This window comes from Tachysurus fulvidraco, chromosome 11 (assembly GCF_022655615.1).
Source record: "Tachysurus fulvidraco isolate hzauxx_2018 chromosome 11, HZAU_PFXX_2.0, whole genome shotgun sequence".
Lineage (NCBI taxonomy): Eukaryota > Metazoa > Chordata > Actinopteri > Siluriformes > Bagridae > Tachysurus > Tachysurus fulvidraco.
Genome location: NC_062528.1, coordinates 2678487 through 2694300, shown reverse-complemented (window position 1 = coordinate 2694300; position 15814 = coordinate 2678487). Strand labels below are relative to the sequence as shown.

The following is a 15814-nucleotide window of genomic DNA, read 5'->3' as shown; positions in this document are numbered from 1 at the left end:
TGTGCGTGTGTGTGTGTCCACACCAGCTATCAGATGACCCACTGTAAGCTCAGACAAGCTGAAGTGCCATAAAATGTGCCACACTGATGGATTCTCTCCTCCTGCACCTTCGTATCTATGATTCTCTCGAAATCCGAGCGGCTGCTTTTCATTTCTCATCTCTTTCGAGTCTCACTAGGAAAAGTGCGCTGGGGTAAAAAGTGACGCGTGTCTCCATGCTGGGAAAAGCTCGCTAGCTTAAAGGAGAGGAAAAGCCCATGTGTGTGAGAACAAACTGTGTGTGTGGGTTTTTATTTCTTCTTCCCAAATCTGTTTAATTGGCTTTCCTGCGGAACTCTGGGTGCTTTTTAGGGAAGATCTCTCTCTCTCTCTCTCTCTCTCTCTCTCTCTCTCTCTCTCTCTCTCTCTCGCTCGCTTGCTCGCTTTCTCTCTCTCTCTCTCTTGTTCTGTTGCTCGCTCGCTCTCTCTCTCTCTCGGCTTAACTCACAGCTACAGTAGGATTAAATTTACCATGGGTTCATTATTAAAATCCCCCCTTTTTTCCGTCCTCCATGAGGCTTTGCAGGATCGTCTCACTGATTCATCACTAATATCAGTCTGAGTGATGAGAGTTTTATAAAGACCATAACGTTAAGTGACGGAACAAGTAGAGTTTAACATGTCAGTCCCCAGAGCGAGAACCAATCATAGACACTAGATGGTAAAAAAAGGGAAAATGGCTGAAATTCCCACTGTGGTGTCTGTGAGCTGGTGTTCAGTCTGAGAGCAAATGTAAGGGTTAGAAAAACACCAGACGATAAACAAACAAGTTTATGTGGAAACTACAACAGCTTAAAACCTCTAAGATAAGATTGGGGGGAGGGAGGAAAGGAAAGAAGGAAAAGAAAGGGAGGGGATGCTTTGGAGGAAGGAAGGAAGAATGGAAGGAAGGAAGATAGAAAGGAAGGAGAACGAATGGAAGGAAGGAAGAACGAATGGAAGGAAGGAAGGACGGAGAACGAATGGAAGGAAGGAAGGACGGAGAACGAATGGAAGGACAGAGAACGAATGGAAGGACGGAGAACGAATGGAAGGACGGAGAACGAATGGAAGGTGGGAAGGACGGAGAACGAATGGAAGGAGGGAAGGACGGAGAACGAATGGAAGGAGGGAAGGACGGAGAACGAATGGAAGGAGGGAAGGACGGAGAATGAATGGAAGGAAGGATGGAGAACGAATGGAAGGAAGAACGAATGGAAGGAAGGAAGGAGAACGAATGGAAGGAGAACAAATGGAAGGAAGGGAGAAAGAGAGAAATAAATGGAGGGAGACAAATTGGCGAGAGATAAGGTGTAACATTGCGGCTCCTCGCTCACCGTCTTCCTTCTTCTGTGACTTGGTTTGTTCCGAATGAAAGTAAAAGACGATGAAGGATAAAATGGTGACTAAATTGAATTCCCCAGAATGGAGGCTGAAGCTTAAAAGCAGGCACTTTAAAAATGATGAAACTGTATTAAAGGAAAATACGTTTGCATGCGACAGAGAGAGAGAGAGAGAGAGACGAGGGGGGAGGGGGGGAGAGAAAGAAAGAGAGAGTGGAGAGAGATAAACAAGGTTAATCTTTTCAGTCTGTTTGCTCAACAGAGCGTTCCGATCTTCTCGTCCTCGTCTGGTCTACAATTCCCAGTTCTATACTTAGTAAGACAGGTGTGTGTGTGTGTGTGTGTGTGTGTGTGTGTGTGTGTGTGTGTGTGTGTGTGTGTGCGCGTGTGTGTTTTGATCTTTTCAAAAAAATCTGACATACTCTCAAGAACAGATATCTGGCTCGGTCTGTGCACCCATGCATGCCTAAGCGTGTGTGTGTTTACCTTCTGCCACACTTTTATCATAGCAGCGTTTGAATAAAAATCCCGAGCGATCTTGCGTTCGAAGCGACACGTCGTTTTTAGCCGCTTCACGTTTCCTTCTTGTGTTTTTGTTTTTGTTTCGTGTTTTTCTGCTCTACTTTATTTCCTATGATGATATTTCACATTCATCTACATGTGACGTCCTGTGTTGCTCACATGATGCTTCTCTCTCTCTCTCTCTCTCTCTGTCTCTCTCTCACACACACACACACACACACACACACACACACACACACACACACAGACCCCTCACTGTGCTGAAGCACTTAGCACTGGATTTGTCTCAAATATCACTGAGGGCAAAGAAAAGCGATCTCAAGCTGCGTGATACCGCAACCCCCTGACCTGCTCCTCACTCTGTGCTAATTGACTGGTGAGAGTGTGTGCGCGAGTGTTGCCCCTTTTCCACCGGAAAGAACCGGGTGCTGGTTCAGAGCTAGCGCTAGTTCTGGTTCAAAGTTGGTTCCACTGGCGAACCTTCTAATAACCGGTTTGCCTTTCCACCGGCTAGGGAGCATCACAGAGCCGAGTGTGACGTCACTGTATACGTGTCACGTGTAACAGCAACGTTAGCGCAACAGCAGCAAACACAAACACAACAACAATGGCGGATGTTGCTTTGCTGTTAATATTCATGGCTTTGCGAACCTACATCAGCATCCGAACGCGGCGAATAAAACGTGTACGTGCAGCTCCGTGTAATCTGTATAAACGGAGGTTGTAATCGATAAAGTACATAACATTATCATTAACACAGAAAAAACGTTAGCCTTAGCATGTAGCTACCTACTATCATGTGTGCTGATAAGGTATCATATCGTGGTAAAGTAAGAGTGTATTAAACATTAGTATACTTAAGGTACATTATCAAATGCGCTAACAGTAGCCCCGCCCCCAGCTCCCACCCCAAGCGGTTCTTAAGTCTAGACCAGCAACGTTTTGGTGCTACTTAAGAACCACTTTTCCTGGTTCAGAGCCGGTGCTTTGGCGGTCGAAACAGAAAGAACTGGTTCTAAATTAGGCTCTGGCTCTGAACCAGCACTCGAACAGCCTTGGTGGAAAAGGGGCGTGTGTGCGCGAGTGTGTGCGGGAGTGTGTGCGAGCGATCGTCGCTATAGTCCCAGCTCATGTATGAATGTTCTTTCAGCACTCCGGGAAGGAGTCTCCAGTGTCGCTACGTCTATGAACTTCAGTGACGTTAAACTCGGGTAGCCATATTTTTTAATAATAGGGAAAAATGAAATAAAGTCAGATTTGTTGTTTTAAACCCAAGTGTCACTCACGTGGTGTTGTTTTCCTGAAACTGCACAACATGGTGTTTGTGTCGATTTGTCTTTAGTAACGTTTGTTTTATGTCAATTTTGTGTGTTACTGTTAATGCTGGGCTTTTGGTTTTCAAGCAATTCTACATCTCTCTCTGTCTCTCCCTCTCGCTCTGTCTCTCTCTCTGTCTCTCTCTCTCTCACACTTACACACACACAAACACACACACACACTTTTCTCTAGGCAGAGTTGAACAAGATGAATGTATGGAATTTAAAAGGGGAAAAAGGAAAGATATAAAAGTTTTGAGTAAAAGCCATATCAAAGCCGTGTGTGTGTGTGTTTTTTTGCTGACTTAGAAGAACTTGTGCACACACACACACCACACATACGGTCTTTCCTCAAGGAAACACATGGAGTCAAGTCATCCTGTGTGTGTGTGTGTGTGTGTGTGTGGGCTGTAATGCGCTGTAGCCTGCTGACTTACTGTAATTGAAATGTCACATTTGGATCAATTGCCTGTATTACGGAGACTTTCTTATGGTAATGATTCAGGTCCCAGTGCTGATCCCAGCACAAGCGTGTGTGTGTGTGTGTGTGTGTGTGTGTGTGTGTGTGTGTGTGTGTGTGTGTGTAAGGATCTGAAGAGACACAAGATCATTTATTCAGCAGATGCGCTTATGCAAAGTGGCGTATATCTGAGGTGTGACGGGACGGAAGCGTGAGGCTGCACTGAGCTGCAGTTTGTGTGACTGTAAGGAATAAAACTCTCCATGTGGAAATGAAACAGGGAATGAATCAACGGCGCTGGAGGATGATGATGATGAGGAGTTCCTGATGTCACGATGAAGCAGATTTATTTCCTATTATAGCAGGACACAGTTTTATTTCTCTTATTTCACTGCAGTGTTGACTACAGGGTTTCATTTATTATAGAACAACATACAATATTTAGCTTCTCTCTCTCTCTCTCTCTCTCTCTCTCTCTCTCTCTCTGTCTGTCTGTCTCTCTTGCTCTCTCTCTCTCTCTTGCTCTCCCTCCCTCTCACTCTCTCTCTCTCCCTGTGTCTGTCTGTCTCTGTCTCTCTGTCTTGCTCTTTGTCTGTCTGTCTCTCTCTTTCTCACCTTCTTTCTCTCTCTCTCTCTCTCTCTCTCTCTCTGTGTGTGTGTCTGTGGCTCTCTCTCTCTCTCTCGTGCTATCTCTCTCTCTGTGTGTGTCTCTGTGTCTCTCTCTCTCTCTCTCTCTCTCTCTCTCTCTCTCTCTCTCTCTCTACCTCCCCCTTTGCCCTAAAATAATATCCATATTTAAATTCAAATGTTGTTTTATTTGAATGGCAAATATGAACATTTCTATTGCCAAACATTGGATACAGAATTTGGGCAACAGATAAGAAAATATCTATAGAAATGAACAGATACAAAAAAAAGTGTACATACAAATAACAGAAGCCTGAGAATAAATAAGTGTGTGTGTGTGTGTGTGTGTGTGTGTGTGTGTGTGTGCACGCTCTCTCTCTTTGTACTCCCCCAGTAGGTGGAGCAGTTTGTCAGGGTCTGAGAAGAAGTTAAATTTGGGGATAATTCTGTACATGTGGTTTTGTTTGTGCAATCATTGAGAGAGTGCAGCTCTCTCTCTCTCTCTCTCTCTCTCTCTCTCTCTCTCTCTCTCTCTCTCTCTCTCACACACACACACACGCGCGCTCTCTCTCTCTCTCTCTCTCTCTCTCTCTGATATTGCTGTCGTTTTATATTCTGATCAGTCTTCTCTCGCCGTGTCATTAGCGATGGTCACCGGCGGCTCCATCAGTCTCCTCTTTGCCATTCCGCTTCCTTGACCAATGACGTTCCACTCACGGCCGGGTGATTACACCATCCGCGGGCTGTGGTTGGCCAATACATCCATCCTTGTTGGTTAAAGCCTCATTAAGTGGAGGAGGAACGTGCTGCTCACCTGGAATTTACTGACTTTAAAGGATTACATTCATTAAGGTTTCAGCTGGTTAAACACAATCATAATGGATATATAGTGGTGTGTGTGTTTTTGTGTGTGTGTGTATGTGTGTGTGTGTGTGTGTGTATACAGGGGACTCTAATGTTTATGGAACAGGAAACCAGCAATATAACTTAATGATTCTGAACCACTGAGTGCTAGTTTAATATTCCTAGCACACTCGTGTGTGTGTGTGTGTGTGTGTGTGTGTGTGTGTGTGTGTGAGTGAACGAGCACAACATGTCCAAACAACAATGAAATTATGCTCTGTCCCCGTAGAGACTCAGAGGAAGCACTCTGACTAACCCAATAGAGTTTTATAGTGACAGAAGGATAACACACTTTATTGACTCCGCCGCTTGCTAGCCTCGGACGTTAGCATGATTAGCTAAAGTTAATGGAAAACAAGCTCTCCGGAGCAGATGAATCATTTGATTTCTTTACCCACTGGTGTACTAGAAGTTTTAGTTGTAATGACACCACACATAGCAGAGATTGTTTGGCGACTCACTTGAGTCAAGTGGGATTTCTCGAAGGTTTTGTTATTTTGGAGTCTAGACTGGAGACTAGTTGGCCCAAAGCATGACAAGTCATGACCCCTGTGAGGTGTCTTGTGAGATTGACTTTTTTTTTTTTGGAATATTTTATTAATAAATATTACAAACATTAAAGACAGATTTTGCACTACAATTCTGAAATTTTATTCAGAAAACATTCAAATCAACAAAATACAAATTAAATGACTTTTAAAATGAATAAAATATCAATAAAAGACATTTTTTTACATTTTTCATTTACATTTTTTTTTCTCCAACAAAAGCAGTAGTTGAACAAAAAATCTGTTCCAAGCCAAACATTTTTAACCTTTAGGTTTCAAACATTTAGTGGCTTTTTACACCTGGTCACTTCATGCATTTTCTGTGATCAGATAGCTATCCGATGGTAAAAAGACCAGGTCTAAATGCCCTACGAAACGTTTTCGAGACGGATATAAATCCGATGGTTCAAACCCCTTCAGGAGGAGGTCTGGGACGCGTTTCAGATGAAACTGGACAGGTGTAAATGCATGTGGTTGTTCAAGCCACATACATCAGCGCTATACTCCTCCCAAACAGAAGTACGTCACTCGCAAGTGATCTTTCACCCAGGCGTCTCGTCGGGTCTTAAAATGCGCTGCTGCCGCCAGCGAAAACGCAGCAAACAGTAAACTCTATTTTTTGTAGCCTAAACGTCATAAGTTTTTTCGTCTTCTTTTTGGTTGCATTCTGAAAACCACATACACCAAAGCATGCTCCGTTTCAATTACCCCGGAAATGAGGTAAAATATATTTGCATTTTGGGCGGGAGTAGAAAGATCGGATCGATATCCGATTCGCCGAGACGCGTTTATGTGGCCTGATGTAAATAGAAGAGTTTTAACAAATCAGATAGCTATCGGATCAGAGACAACACATGAAGTGAGCGGGTGTAAAAAGACCCTTAGTTTGCTACGAAGTGGTTTAGGTTTAGTCCATAAGAAGCAGATTGTCTTGTCTTCACACGAAACAGGAGGAATCTGACCTGTAGCTCCACAAAAAGTCTTTGGAAGTTTTTCCCCCCCAGTCATCATAAATAACTTGATTCAGGCCACTCAGACTCTGCCTGCTGCAGCATGTTTACTATCTTTAGCACTTTTCTGCTAGCTCATCTCCAGCGTGTTCGTTTGAATCATCGACCCGCTTGGCTTTCGGAAGGTGGAAGTGTGCGTTTTCTCATCTCGGCGGGAACGCTGGGGTTCGCTCGCTAGCTCTCGTTCTCTGTACATTAACCTTCAAACCTCAGAGAAGATTCATTTTCATGTAGAATGACCTTAATCCGCCGGCCGGAGCTGTGTTTCGTGGCACTTCGACCTTTCAAAACTTGAGCGCTGAGTGTTTGTGATTTGCTATTTCTATTATTATATGTGCATGAAAACCAATTACCGTCGCTAAGATACGACAAGGAGGCCACGTCGTGAGCTTTAAATCAAACATAGGAGATGCACAGGGCTCGTTTTTCAAAAAAAGTAGCTATATATTTTTGTTTTTCTCTGTTGACCTTGCCTCCATGTACATGAAATCCACAGTGCACAGACGTTTTCTCAGTAGCGTTAATTGCTTCTGCCTTCCGCTCGATTGTCTTTTAATAACTCTTCAGTCAGCCCTGCTATCTCTAGCGCAGTAACAAACGGTCATTTGGTATTCGGGTGAGTCTTAAATGAAGGCCTCGGTCTGATAAACGTCACCATTCTCTCTTTCTCTCCGGTGCAGTTACGCTGACCGGGCTTTTCTTCACACCGAGCGCTAATCCACCGCCTGCTTAATCGGCCGTAATGCAGAGCAGAATGAAGGGCATGGCTTGCTATGATTAGGAAGGCGGGACCGTGTCGGAAACGGTTAAACCGAACGCCTTGGACTTGTTTAAGGCTTTTAAAAGAGGGGGAAAAAATGTCATCATTTATGTGGTGGGTGAATTTCCCCGATAAGCTGCTTTCCTACCGTAGAAGCTACTTTAGAAAAGCTAGAGATTTTCATGGAGCCTGAGCTGATGACTGGAAGAGATGAGAAATTAGGTATGAAGATCTGATTGTAGATCCAAAGTGACAGCATCTTAGAAAGTGTGAGAAAAAAGTATAATAAAAATATAAAATAAAATATCTTTAAATAAATCCACATAATTAAGAACTAAAACAGTCCATGAGCTAGAAAAACAATCAACAATGAAAATTGTGATGAACTGGGTACAAATTTACCAAGAAAGGGTACATTGACACTGGAGACTCCTTCCATAACCCTCACCATCTAAATCATTACAGACTTGAATATGTTGTTGCTATAGAAACGATCAGATGATGGAATAAATCGATTGAGGATAAACCCATCATTTGGGGGAGAAAATTAACCCCCTTTTATTATCATATTCTTTGATCCTTATCTGCAACCTTGCTTTTTATTAATTAATTAATTCGTTTTTATTATTATTTTTTATTTTTTTTGTAAATACGGTTCTTGCCAGCAGATTCAGAACTAAATCATCGGAGAGCTGACTGACATTTTGGGTCCAAACCGAGCGATCAGAGCTTATAGGTCAACGTTCCTGTTCATTGCAATTTAAAATAGCTTATTTATAATAGCAGAGAGAAATGTCAGGTATCTCGGGAGCCAACGCTTTTGTGTAACGGGCTCTCGCTGTTCTGAATGCTGAACTTGCATTACACAAAAGTAAAACGTTATTTATTCTACTCATTAGCATCTTTTCAGAACGGTTCTGGAAATCTTCATCCAACAAGAAGAAACTCACATTGGCAAAATATCATCCAACAAACACGTATTAAACTAATATATCTTGACTGCGTTCATCTTGACAGGTAATCTGGAGTAACCCTACTGTAGTTCTTGCCATTAATTCTTCGTTTTTAAGTTTGCCAAAATGTTAAATGCGTTCATTTTTTATTTATTTATTTTATTCGATCTCGGCTGGAACGCTAGTCCTTATAGCTAAGTTCTTATATTAGCCTGAGACACAGAAATAAGAACTCTAGAATTCTATATATATTTTTTTTTTGTCTTAAAGGTCAGTAATGATACCAAACCTGTTAAAAATATTAGCATGTTTCTTTAACCGTTAAGCTTTAATGCTAACATAAGCACAAACAGAGGAGGTTCCTGAAGGTCGCTCTAGGACGGTAACAAACTTGCACTGCTTCTGCGTTAATTCCTTTTGTATAATAACGCCTTTACAGAGCGAACGCACAAAGATGAGCTTTTATCTTTGTCTAATTGACCATTATTGACATTTTTCTTTTGCGCTTGTTGAGGAAAATGTCATTTTGTTTCCTCAGGGCTTTTAAATACAAAAGGTCATGGTTTTGTTTTTATCGTTTGTCATTTTTTTCATCTTCGCCAACAAAATTAATGCTGGCTTTTGGTTACAGAATGTAATGAAGCTCATCAGTGATACGATGATGGATAATGGAGATGACTGAGAAAAGAAATGTCCCTGTTCAAGTCCTTCACAGCGGAGGCCAAGTGCAGTCACGCTGTCTGGGAGAGTGGCCGTGAAGCGAGGCATTAAACCTCCGCCAAACCAGAACAATGAAACGTACCATTTATTGATGATGGGTAATTTGGCATGGCCCTGCTCGGCCCGGCCATGCCCCACCTCCTACTTTAATCCCTGAGACTCCTTCAGCTTCGGTGCATATCATCAGTGGTGAGCTGGTGCTATTTACACCTCAGGCCGAAAGTAGCGAGGTTTATGGCCCATAAATTGAAACGGTCTGAGAGGTCCTTTGAGGAACTGCGTGTTGAATTCACAGAGGGCGAGATGCAGAGGTCATATATTTCAAAGTGCTGTATCGGGATAGTGACTGAAATGCTAAGCGTCCTTTTCCTGAATAGAAAGTCTCTTGAATGGGTCAATGCCTCAGACATGGCATTTAAAGGACATATGGTACGGTGCAAAAGTTTATGATCATGACTGGGAAGATGGCATTTATTGCCTTATTCATCAAGATCCAATGCATGTTCGGAATCCCTTTTATTTTCAGGTATGTAAAAACATCTGGCGGATCTTACGGACTAAACGTTGTGTGTGAACGCATGTTGCTTTTAATTTTCTTTGCGTATCGTCACGAAAGCCGATCAGCCATAAAACACCAGGAAAACAGCAAAATGACAGTCAGAGTCCCTCAAATTGTTTGTTACTCTGAACCTTCCAGTAACTATTCCAGCTCATCCATCCTATTGTTTGCTAACATACTGTAGACACATGCTAACTGTTTGCCATCTGATAGGGAGCCGTTTAGAGTTCTTGTTAAACAGCTTGTCTTATTTGGCTTAATTGTATGGATTTGTTTTGTGTGCCCATATTCTCTCGCTATTTTTTATAATAGATTTATTGATTCTTTACAGGATGTTCACCACCAGCTGGGGGCAAATATTTATGAAGTTCCAGCATTGAGGACATTTAATTGCAGTTACTTTGGCAGAGATTCATGTAAGGTCAAATGGGCTACTTTCCTTTGTAATTAACATTATTTGAGCATGGTCGACACGGCCATCTTTACATTATTGTTATTGTTAGCTGGAATTGCTTTCAGTGGATAAGCTTAGCGTTGGCAGGAAAGATTCATTCTAAAGCTAATTAATCAAAATGATTGAGGTTTCTTGGCTCAAACCTGATGAAATCCATCCTTTTGACAAACATGTCAGTAGCATTTTAGTGATTTAAAGGTGCCCTTCCACACAAAACCGTTTTTGATTGTATTTTAAAACTTGTATTTCTTGACCGTTTTTAAAACTTGTATTTCTTGATGTGTGTTAGGTACATACAGTACAGACCAAAAGTTTGGACACCCCTTCTCATTCAAAGAGTTTTCTTTATTTTCATGACTATGAAAATTGTAGATTCACACTGAAGGCATCAAAACTATGAATTAACACATGTGGAATTATATTCGTACATAACAAAAAATGTGAAACAACTGTAAATATGTCATATTCGAGGTTCCTCAAAGTAGCTACCTTTTGCTTTGATTACTGCTTTGCACACTCTTGGCATTCTCTTGATGAGCTTCAAGAGGTCATCACCTGAAATGGTCTTCCAACAGTCTTGAAGGAGTTCCCAGAGATGCTTAGCACTTGTTGGCCCTTTTGCCTTCACTCTGAGGTCCAGCTCACCCCAAACCATCTCGATCGGGTTCAGGTCCGGTGACTGTGGAGGCCAGGTCATCTGGTGCAGCACCCCATCACTCTCCTTCATGGTCAAATAGCCCTTACACAGCCTGGAGGTGTGTTTGGGGTCATTGTCCTGTTGAAAAGGTGGTGTGTCCAAACTTTTGGTCTGTACTGTATGTGTTTGTGTCGGGAATGTGAAAATGAACTGCTACCTCCCCTGTCAGTTCTAGCCATTTTTTGAAGAAGTTATTTTTTAAAAGAAATCAGCAGAGAAATCAGGTCAGTTAGAAAAGCCGCTCAGAGTGACGTAGAAATGATGGAGCTCATTACTATTCATGAGCTCTCCTAGTTGAGACCGCGCCCACAGAATTCATGTAGCTCAGTGAGTTTCCTATACAGCAAGGATGGCTGAACGTCGATATACCCGAAGAATGCATTCTGCCACAATTCCAGGTGATTGTAAACAAAGTTCCTCTTAGGCTTAGTCCATCTTAGGCTACTTATTGCGCTGGGTGAATGAATAGTCATGCTCTCATATCCTAGCGGTTAGCCAATCGGAGCCAAGCAGCAGAGCTCACTGAATATTAATGAGAACTGGCGCAAATCGAGCTGAGTCTTCTTGCAGGCTTTCTATACCACACTAGAATGGCTTGAAACAAGGTAACCAAGGCATTTTTTCCACAGAAAATTTTATGCCCCTTTTCCACAGAGGCAGTTCGAGTGCTGGTTCGGGGCCAGAGCCTAATTTAGAACCAGTTCTTTCTGTTTCGACCGCCAAAGCACCGGCTTCGTACCAGGAAAAGTGGTTCTTAAGTAGCACCAAAACGTTGCTGGTCTAGACTTAGAACCGCTTGCATCAGGAGCTGGGGGCGGGACTGTGGGCGGGGCTACTGTTAGCGCATTTGATAATGTACCTTAAGTATACTAATGTTTAATACACTTTTACTTTACCGCGATATGATACATTATCAACACACATGATAGTAGGTAGCTACATGCTAAGGCTAAATTTTTTTCTGTGTTAATGATAAAATAACGTTATGTACTTTATCAATTACAACCTCAGTTTATACAGATTACATGGAGCCGCACGTACACGTTTTATTCGCCGCGTTTGGATGCCAATGTAGGTTCGCAAAGCCATGAGCATTAACAGTAAAGCAACATCCGCCATTGTTGCTGCTCTAACGTTGCCAGGACATGTGACACGTATACAGTGACGTCACACTCGGCGCTGTGATGGCTCTCTAGCCGGTGGAAAGGCAAACCGGTTCTTAGAAGGTTCGCCAGTGGAACCAACTTTGAACCAGCACTAGCGCTAGTTCTGAACCAGCACCCGGTTCTTTCCGGTGGAAAAGAGGCATTAGAGTCCACAGTAAACGTCAGACATTACCACAAAAGTAATGAAATACGTGTGGCAGTGCATCTTTAAGTCATAACAGGCTTCAAAAATGATTTCACTCCGATCTAGCAAGGTAGGATTAGGCCCCGTGATTAGCATAGAGAGTTATGATGTAATAATCCCACAGTACTGGCAAGTTCTGGCTCAAGTTTGTCCCTCGAAATGGTGCTTATATACAATCATTTCTCCAGCATTCAGTTTATCCTTTCCTGCTGTTTATCCTTCGATAAGGTCCGAGTAACTGTAACTCTATTTGTCAGTCATAAAGCCCTCAAACGATTCTTTCTCCAAGCCTTAGAGTGGCATGAATTCACAGAGCTAATGTGAAAAAAATCGGTCGATAAAATGCCAACATGACCAGAGTGGGTGAAATGGGAGAATATATCCCAATAACACCTCCAGAGGCAATGTCTGTCTCTCCTTTCTCTTTTTTTTTCTTTCTTTCTAAAGCTTCTCCAAAGGGTTCAGAGTGATTCATTGTTCTCTTATTATTGTGGAACGACGCCAGTACAGCCATTCTGTTTGAAATAAGCGCAGAGTGAGAAATGATCATTACCGACCTTGAAAGAGCGAGACTTTAATTTTTGCACACAAAATCCATTCGGTCGCCGTTGAGCTTTTATTTAATTTTTTTTTTTTTTTTCTGTAGATGAACTTTCACTTGGAGAAATGATGATGTGAAACTCTTTTATCTTCGCTAATATTTGTCTGGCTTTCCTTCCTTTTACTTCTTACAACCTCAAGCCATACGAGTGTTGTGCATAAGTTTTGGCTCCCTTGAATGTTTGCACATTTTTATTATGGGATTAAACTTTATGAATCTACACAAGATCTATTGCATAGTATTGCAAAATTATTTACGGAAAGTTTGCGTCTGTATTCATTCGCAACTGCAGTGCTAGGGCAAGACCTCTGGTGGTAACTGGCTGCAGTGGCTGGGAGAATACATCACAAATTATTTGGGATGTGGTAATGTAGTGGTTAAGGTGTTGACTGTAGATAAAAGGTTGTAAGTTCAAATCCCAGGTTCACCAAGCTGCCACTTCATTCATTCATTTACTACCGCTTATCCGAACTCCTTGGGTCACGGGGAGACTGTGCCAATCTCAGGCGTCATCGGGCATCAAGGCAGGATACACCCTGGACGGAGTGCCAACCCATCACATGGCACACACACACACACTCATTCACTCACACACACACTACAGACAATTTTCCAGAGAAGCCAATCAACCTACCGTGCCTGTCTTTCGACCAGGGGAGGAAACCGGAGTACCCGGAGGAAACCCCTGAGGCATGGGGATAACTCCACACACACAAGGCGGAGGCGGGAATCAAACCCCCGACCCTGGAGGTGTAAGGCGAACGTGCTAACCACTAAGGCACCATGCCCCCCACATTCAGTTAAAACTTTTACTATATAAACGAATATACAGATTTCTTCCCTGACCGCTAGTAACACTATGAATTGACATGATTGCTTATGTAAGGCACTGTAAGAGGAAAAAAAAAACTGTAGATGATCACTCACAATTTAGCTGGTATGGTTCAAGCAGAAAGTGTCTTTTTTTTTTTTCTCCTGTAATTTGCCTCGTCTTTTACTGCAAGAGATGAACAAAAGATCATGTAGCAACACTCATCTAAAACTGCCCTTGAACAGGGCAGTGAGCTCCGTTGTTCTCCTCGGAAGACTAGATGTCTTTCTTTGACATGGCCGACGACAGGACGAGAAATAATTAACCTGCCGTAAAGGAGACAGAAAAGAAAATCAAAGGAGAATCAATGAGTTTTTGGAGATGATCTTGTAGTCGGGGATGTCTGAGTCGAAGGTCTTGTCTGTGTGTGGGAGGAGCCTCATGAAAAAAAAAACTAGCATCATAAAATGAGTGAATTTAAATGACTTTTATAGTGTAATCAGCTTCAGATGTTAAATTGAAGTGAGTTCTTGATTTCCTCTTTGCTCCCAGGGCTGAACTCAGGGTCACATTATTAAGAAGGTCTAAGATGTAAATGGCAACACTAAAAATATTAATAACTTTTTAACTTAACATACAAGAAGCTGTACACTTTAAGATGAAGACCTTTTTCATGGTCACATATTTAAACTTTCAATCTCCAAACATTTAGAAAGGAACGGTTTCCATCTAGTCTTGATGCTCCTTTCTATAAAATAGAGTTCATTTGGGATTTCTGCTGGAGCTGAGAATTTTAATAAGGTCAGATGTATCGAGAACTTGTCTCCTAAGATGTCCTTCAGATGCTGTGTGTGGCTGTGAAAGCCTCGCTGGTTTTATTGATAGAGGCTGCTTCTGCGGAGGCTAGTCGATGCTGCTTACTTTCCTTTTGTTGGGCTGATTGTGATGGCTTCTGTTGCAACATCAATGAAGCCTCCAGGGTTTAGATCAAATCCATACGCTACATATATTGTGACCTGAATGTAGAACAATGAGGCTTCTGCATTACTGCTACGTAGCTAATCCTATATTGGAAGGACCAGTTCTCAGGACAAATGTCCTTTATAGGGTAAAATAAAAAATAGAGAAGACATTTAGGTTTTGTAGCTTTTATTAGGTCCTGGATTTGTTTGACACAAATCAAGAACAAGTACAAGTTCTTGGCACACAAGTCTTGGTAGGAACAAAAAATTAGAGCATTGGAGCTTTTTTATATTCTAGATCTGGACGATTAAAGATTTTTGAATTTTTTTGGCCATGTTACTGGGAGAATCCTACTAGAGGTTTTCTCGGGTCTAAAAAACAAATGTACCCGAACCAAAGTGACCCAAATCACTTTTTACCCGAACCTGACGTGCATATATATATATATTTTTTAAGAAAGACCCGACCCGAGACAAACGCGAAAAAATTGCCGACGGCAATTTTTTTTAACCCGACTGGACCCGAATGTTACTTTAGTGTAACCGCTACAGCGTGGATTCAAAATTGATTGACAGGTCTGTTTCAACGAAAGTTAGCTTACCGCCAGCCACACGTCGCCAGCCACATGTCGCAAGCGGTCTTGGCAAACAGAGGAGAGGTTGGAAAAGGACTCGAGTCGATGCACACACACGAGATACTGTAGTTCGGGTCTTCTCGGGTCCGTTCGGTAAAAAACGCATTCATTTTAAATTACCCGAGACCCGATGCCACTATTATTATACCCGACCCGTGTCCGAGGCACACGAGAAACTTTTAGACCTGAACCCTCTCGGGTCGGACCTCGGGTTTTCGGATCTAAGTGGACCCGTGAAGACCTCTAAATCCTAGAGGTAATCCTAGTGTTTTTTCTAATAATAATAATTCCTAGATACAATCTTTGTAAGACTTAATGTTCTGATGAAGCAAAATCTATCAAGAAACCTTAGAGTAGCTAAATCTTAAACGCCTTCGAGTTTCTTCTTTTTTTATAGCAGAAAATAACTGTCAGGAAGTGTAGAGGGAAGCAGATACATGCGCAGCTGATTTCTTGAACATGTACAAACAAACCAACCTTAAGGTGAGAGCAGGAGCCACAAACATGAACGGTAAGATACAAGGCAAGAATCACATGAAACAGGAGTGATGACGATAACAACGAA

At 42.2% G+C, this 15814-nt stretch overlaps 1 protein-coding gene across 2 annotated transcripts in view; it reads left to right on the top strand.

The window, feature by feature from the left end:
• The window catches only part of LOC113637867 (limbic system associated membrane protein), a 648067-nt gene that overhangs the window by 502291 nt on the left and 129962 nt on the right, over positions 1 to 15814 (top strand). The gene's annotated exons all lie outside the window — the stretch shown is intronic.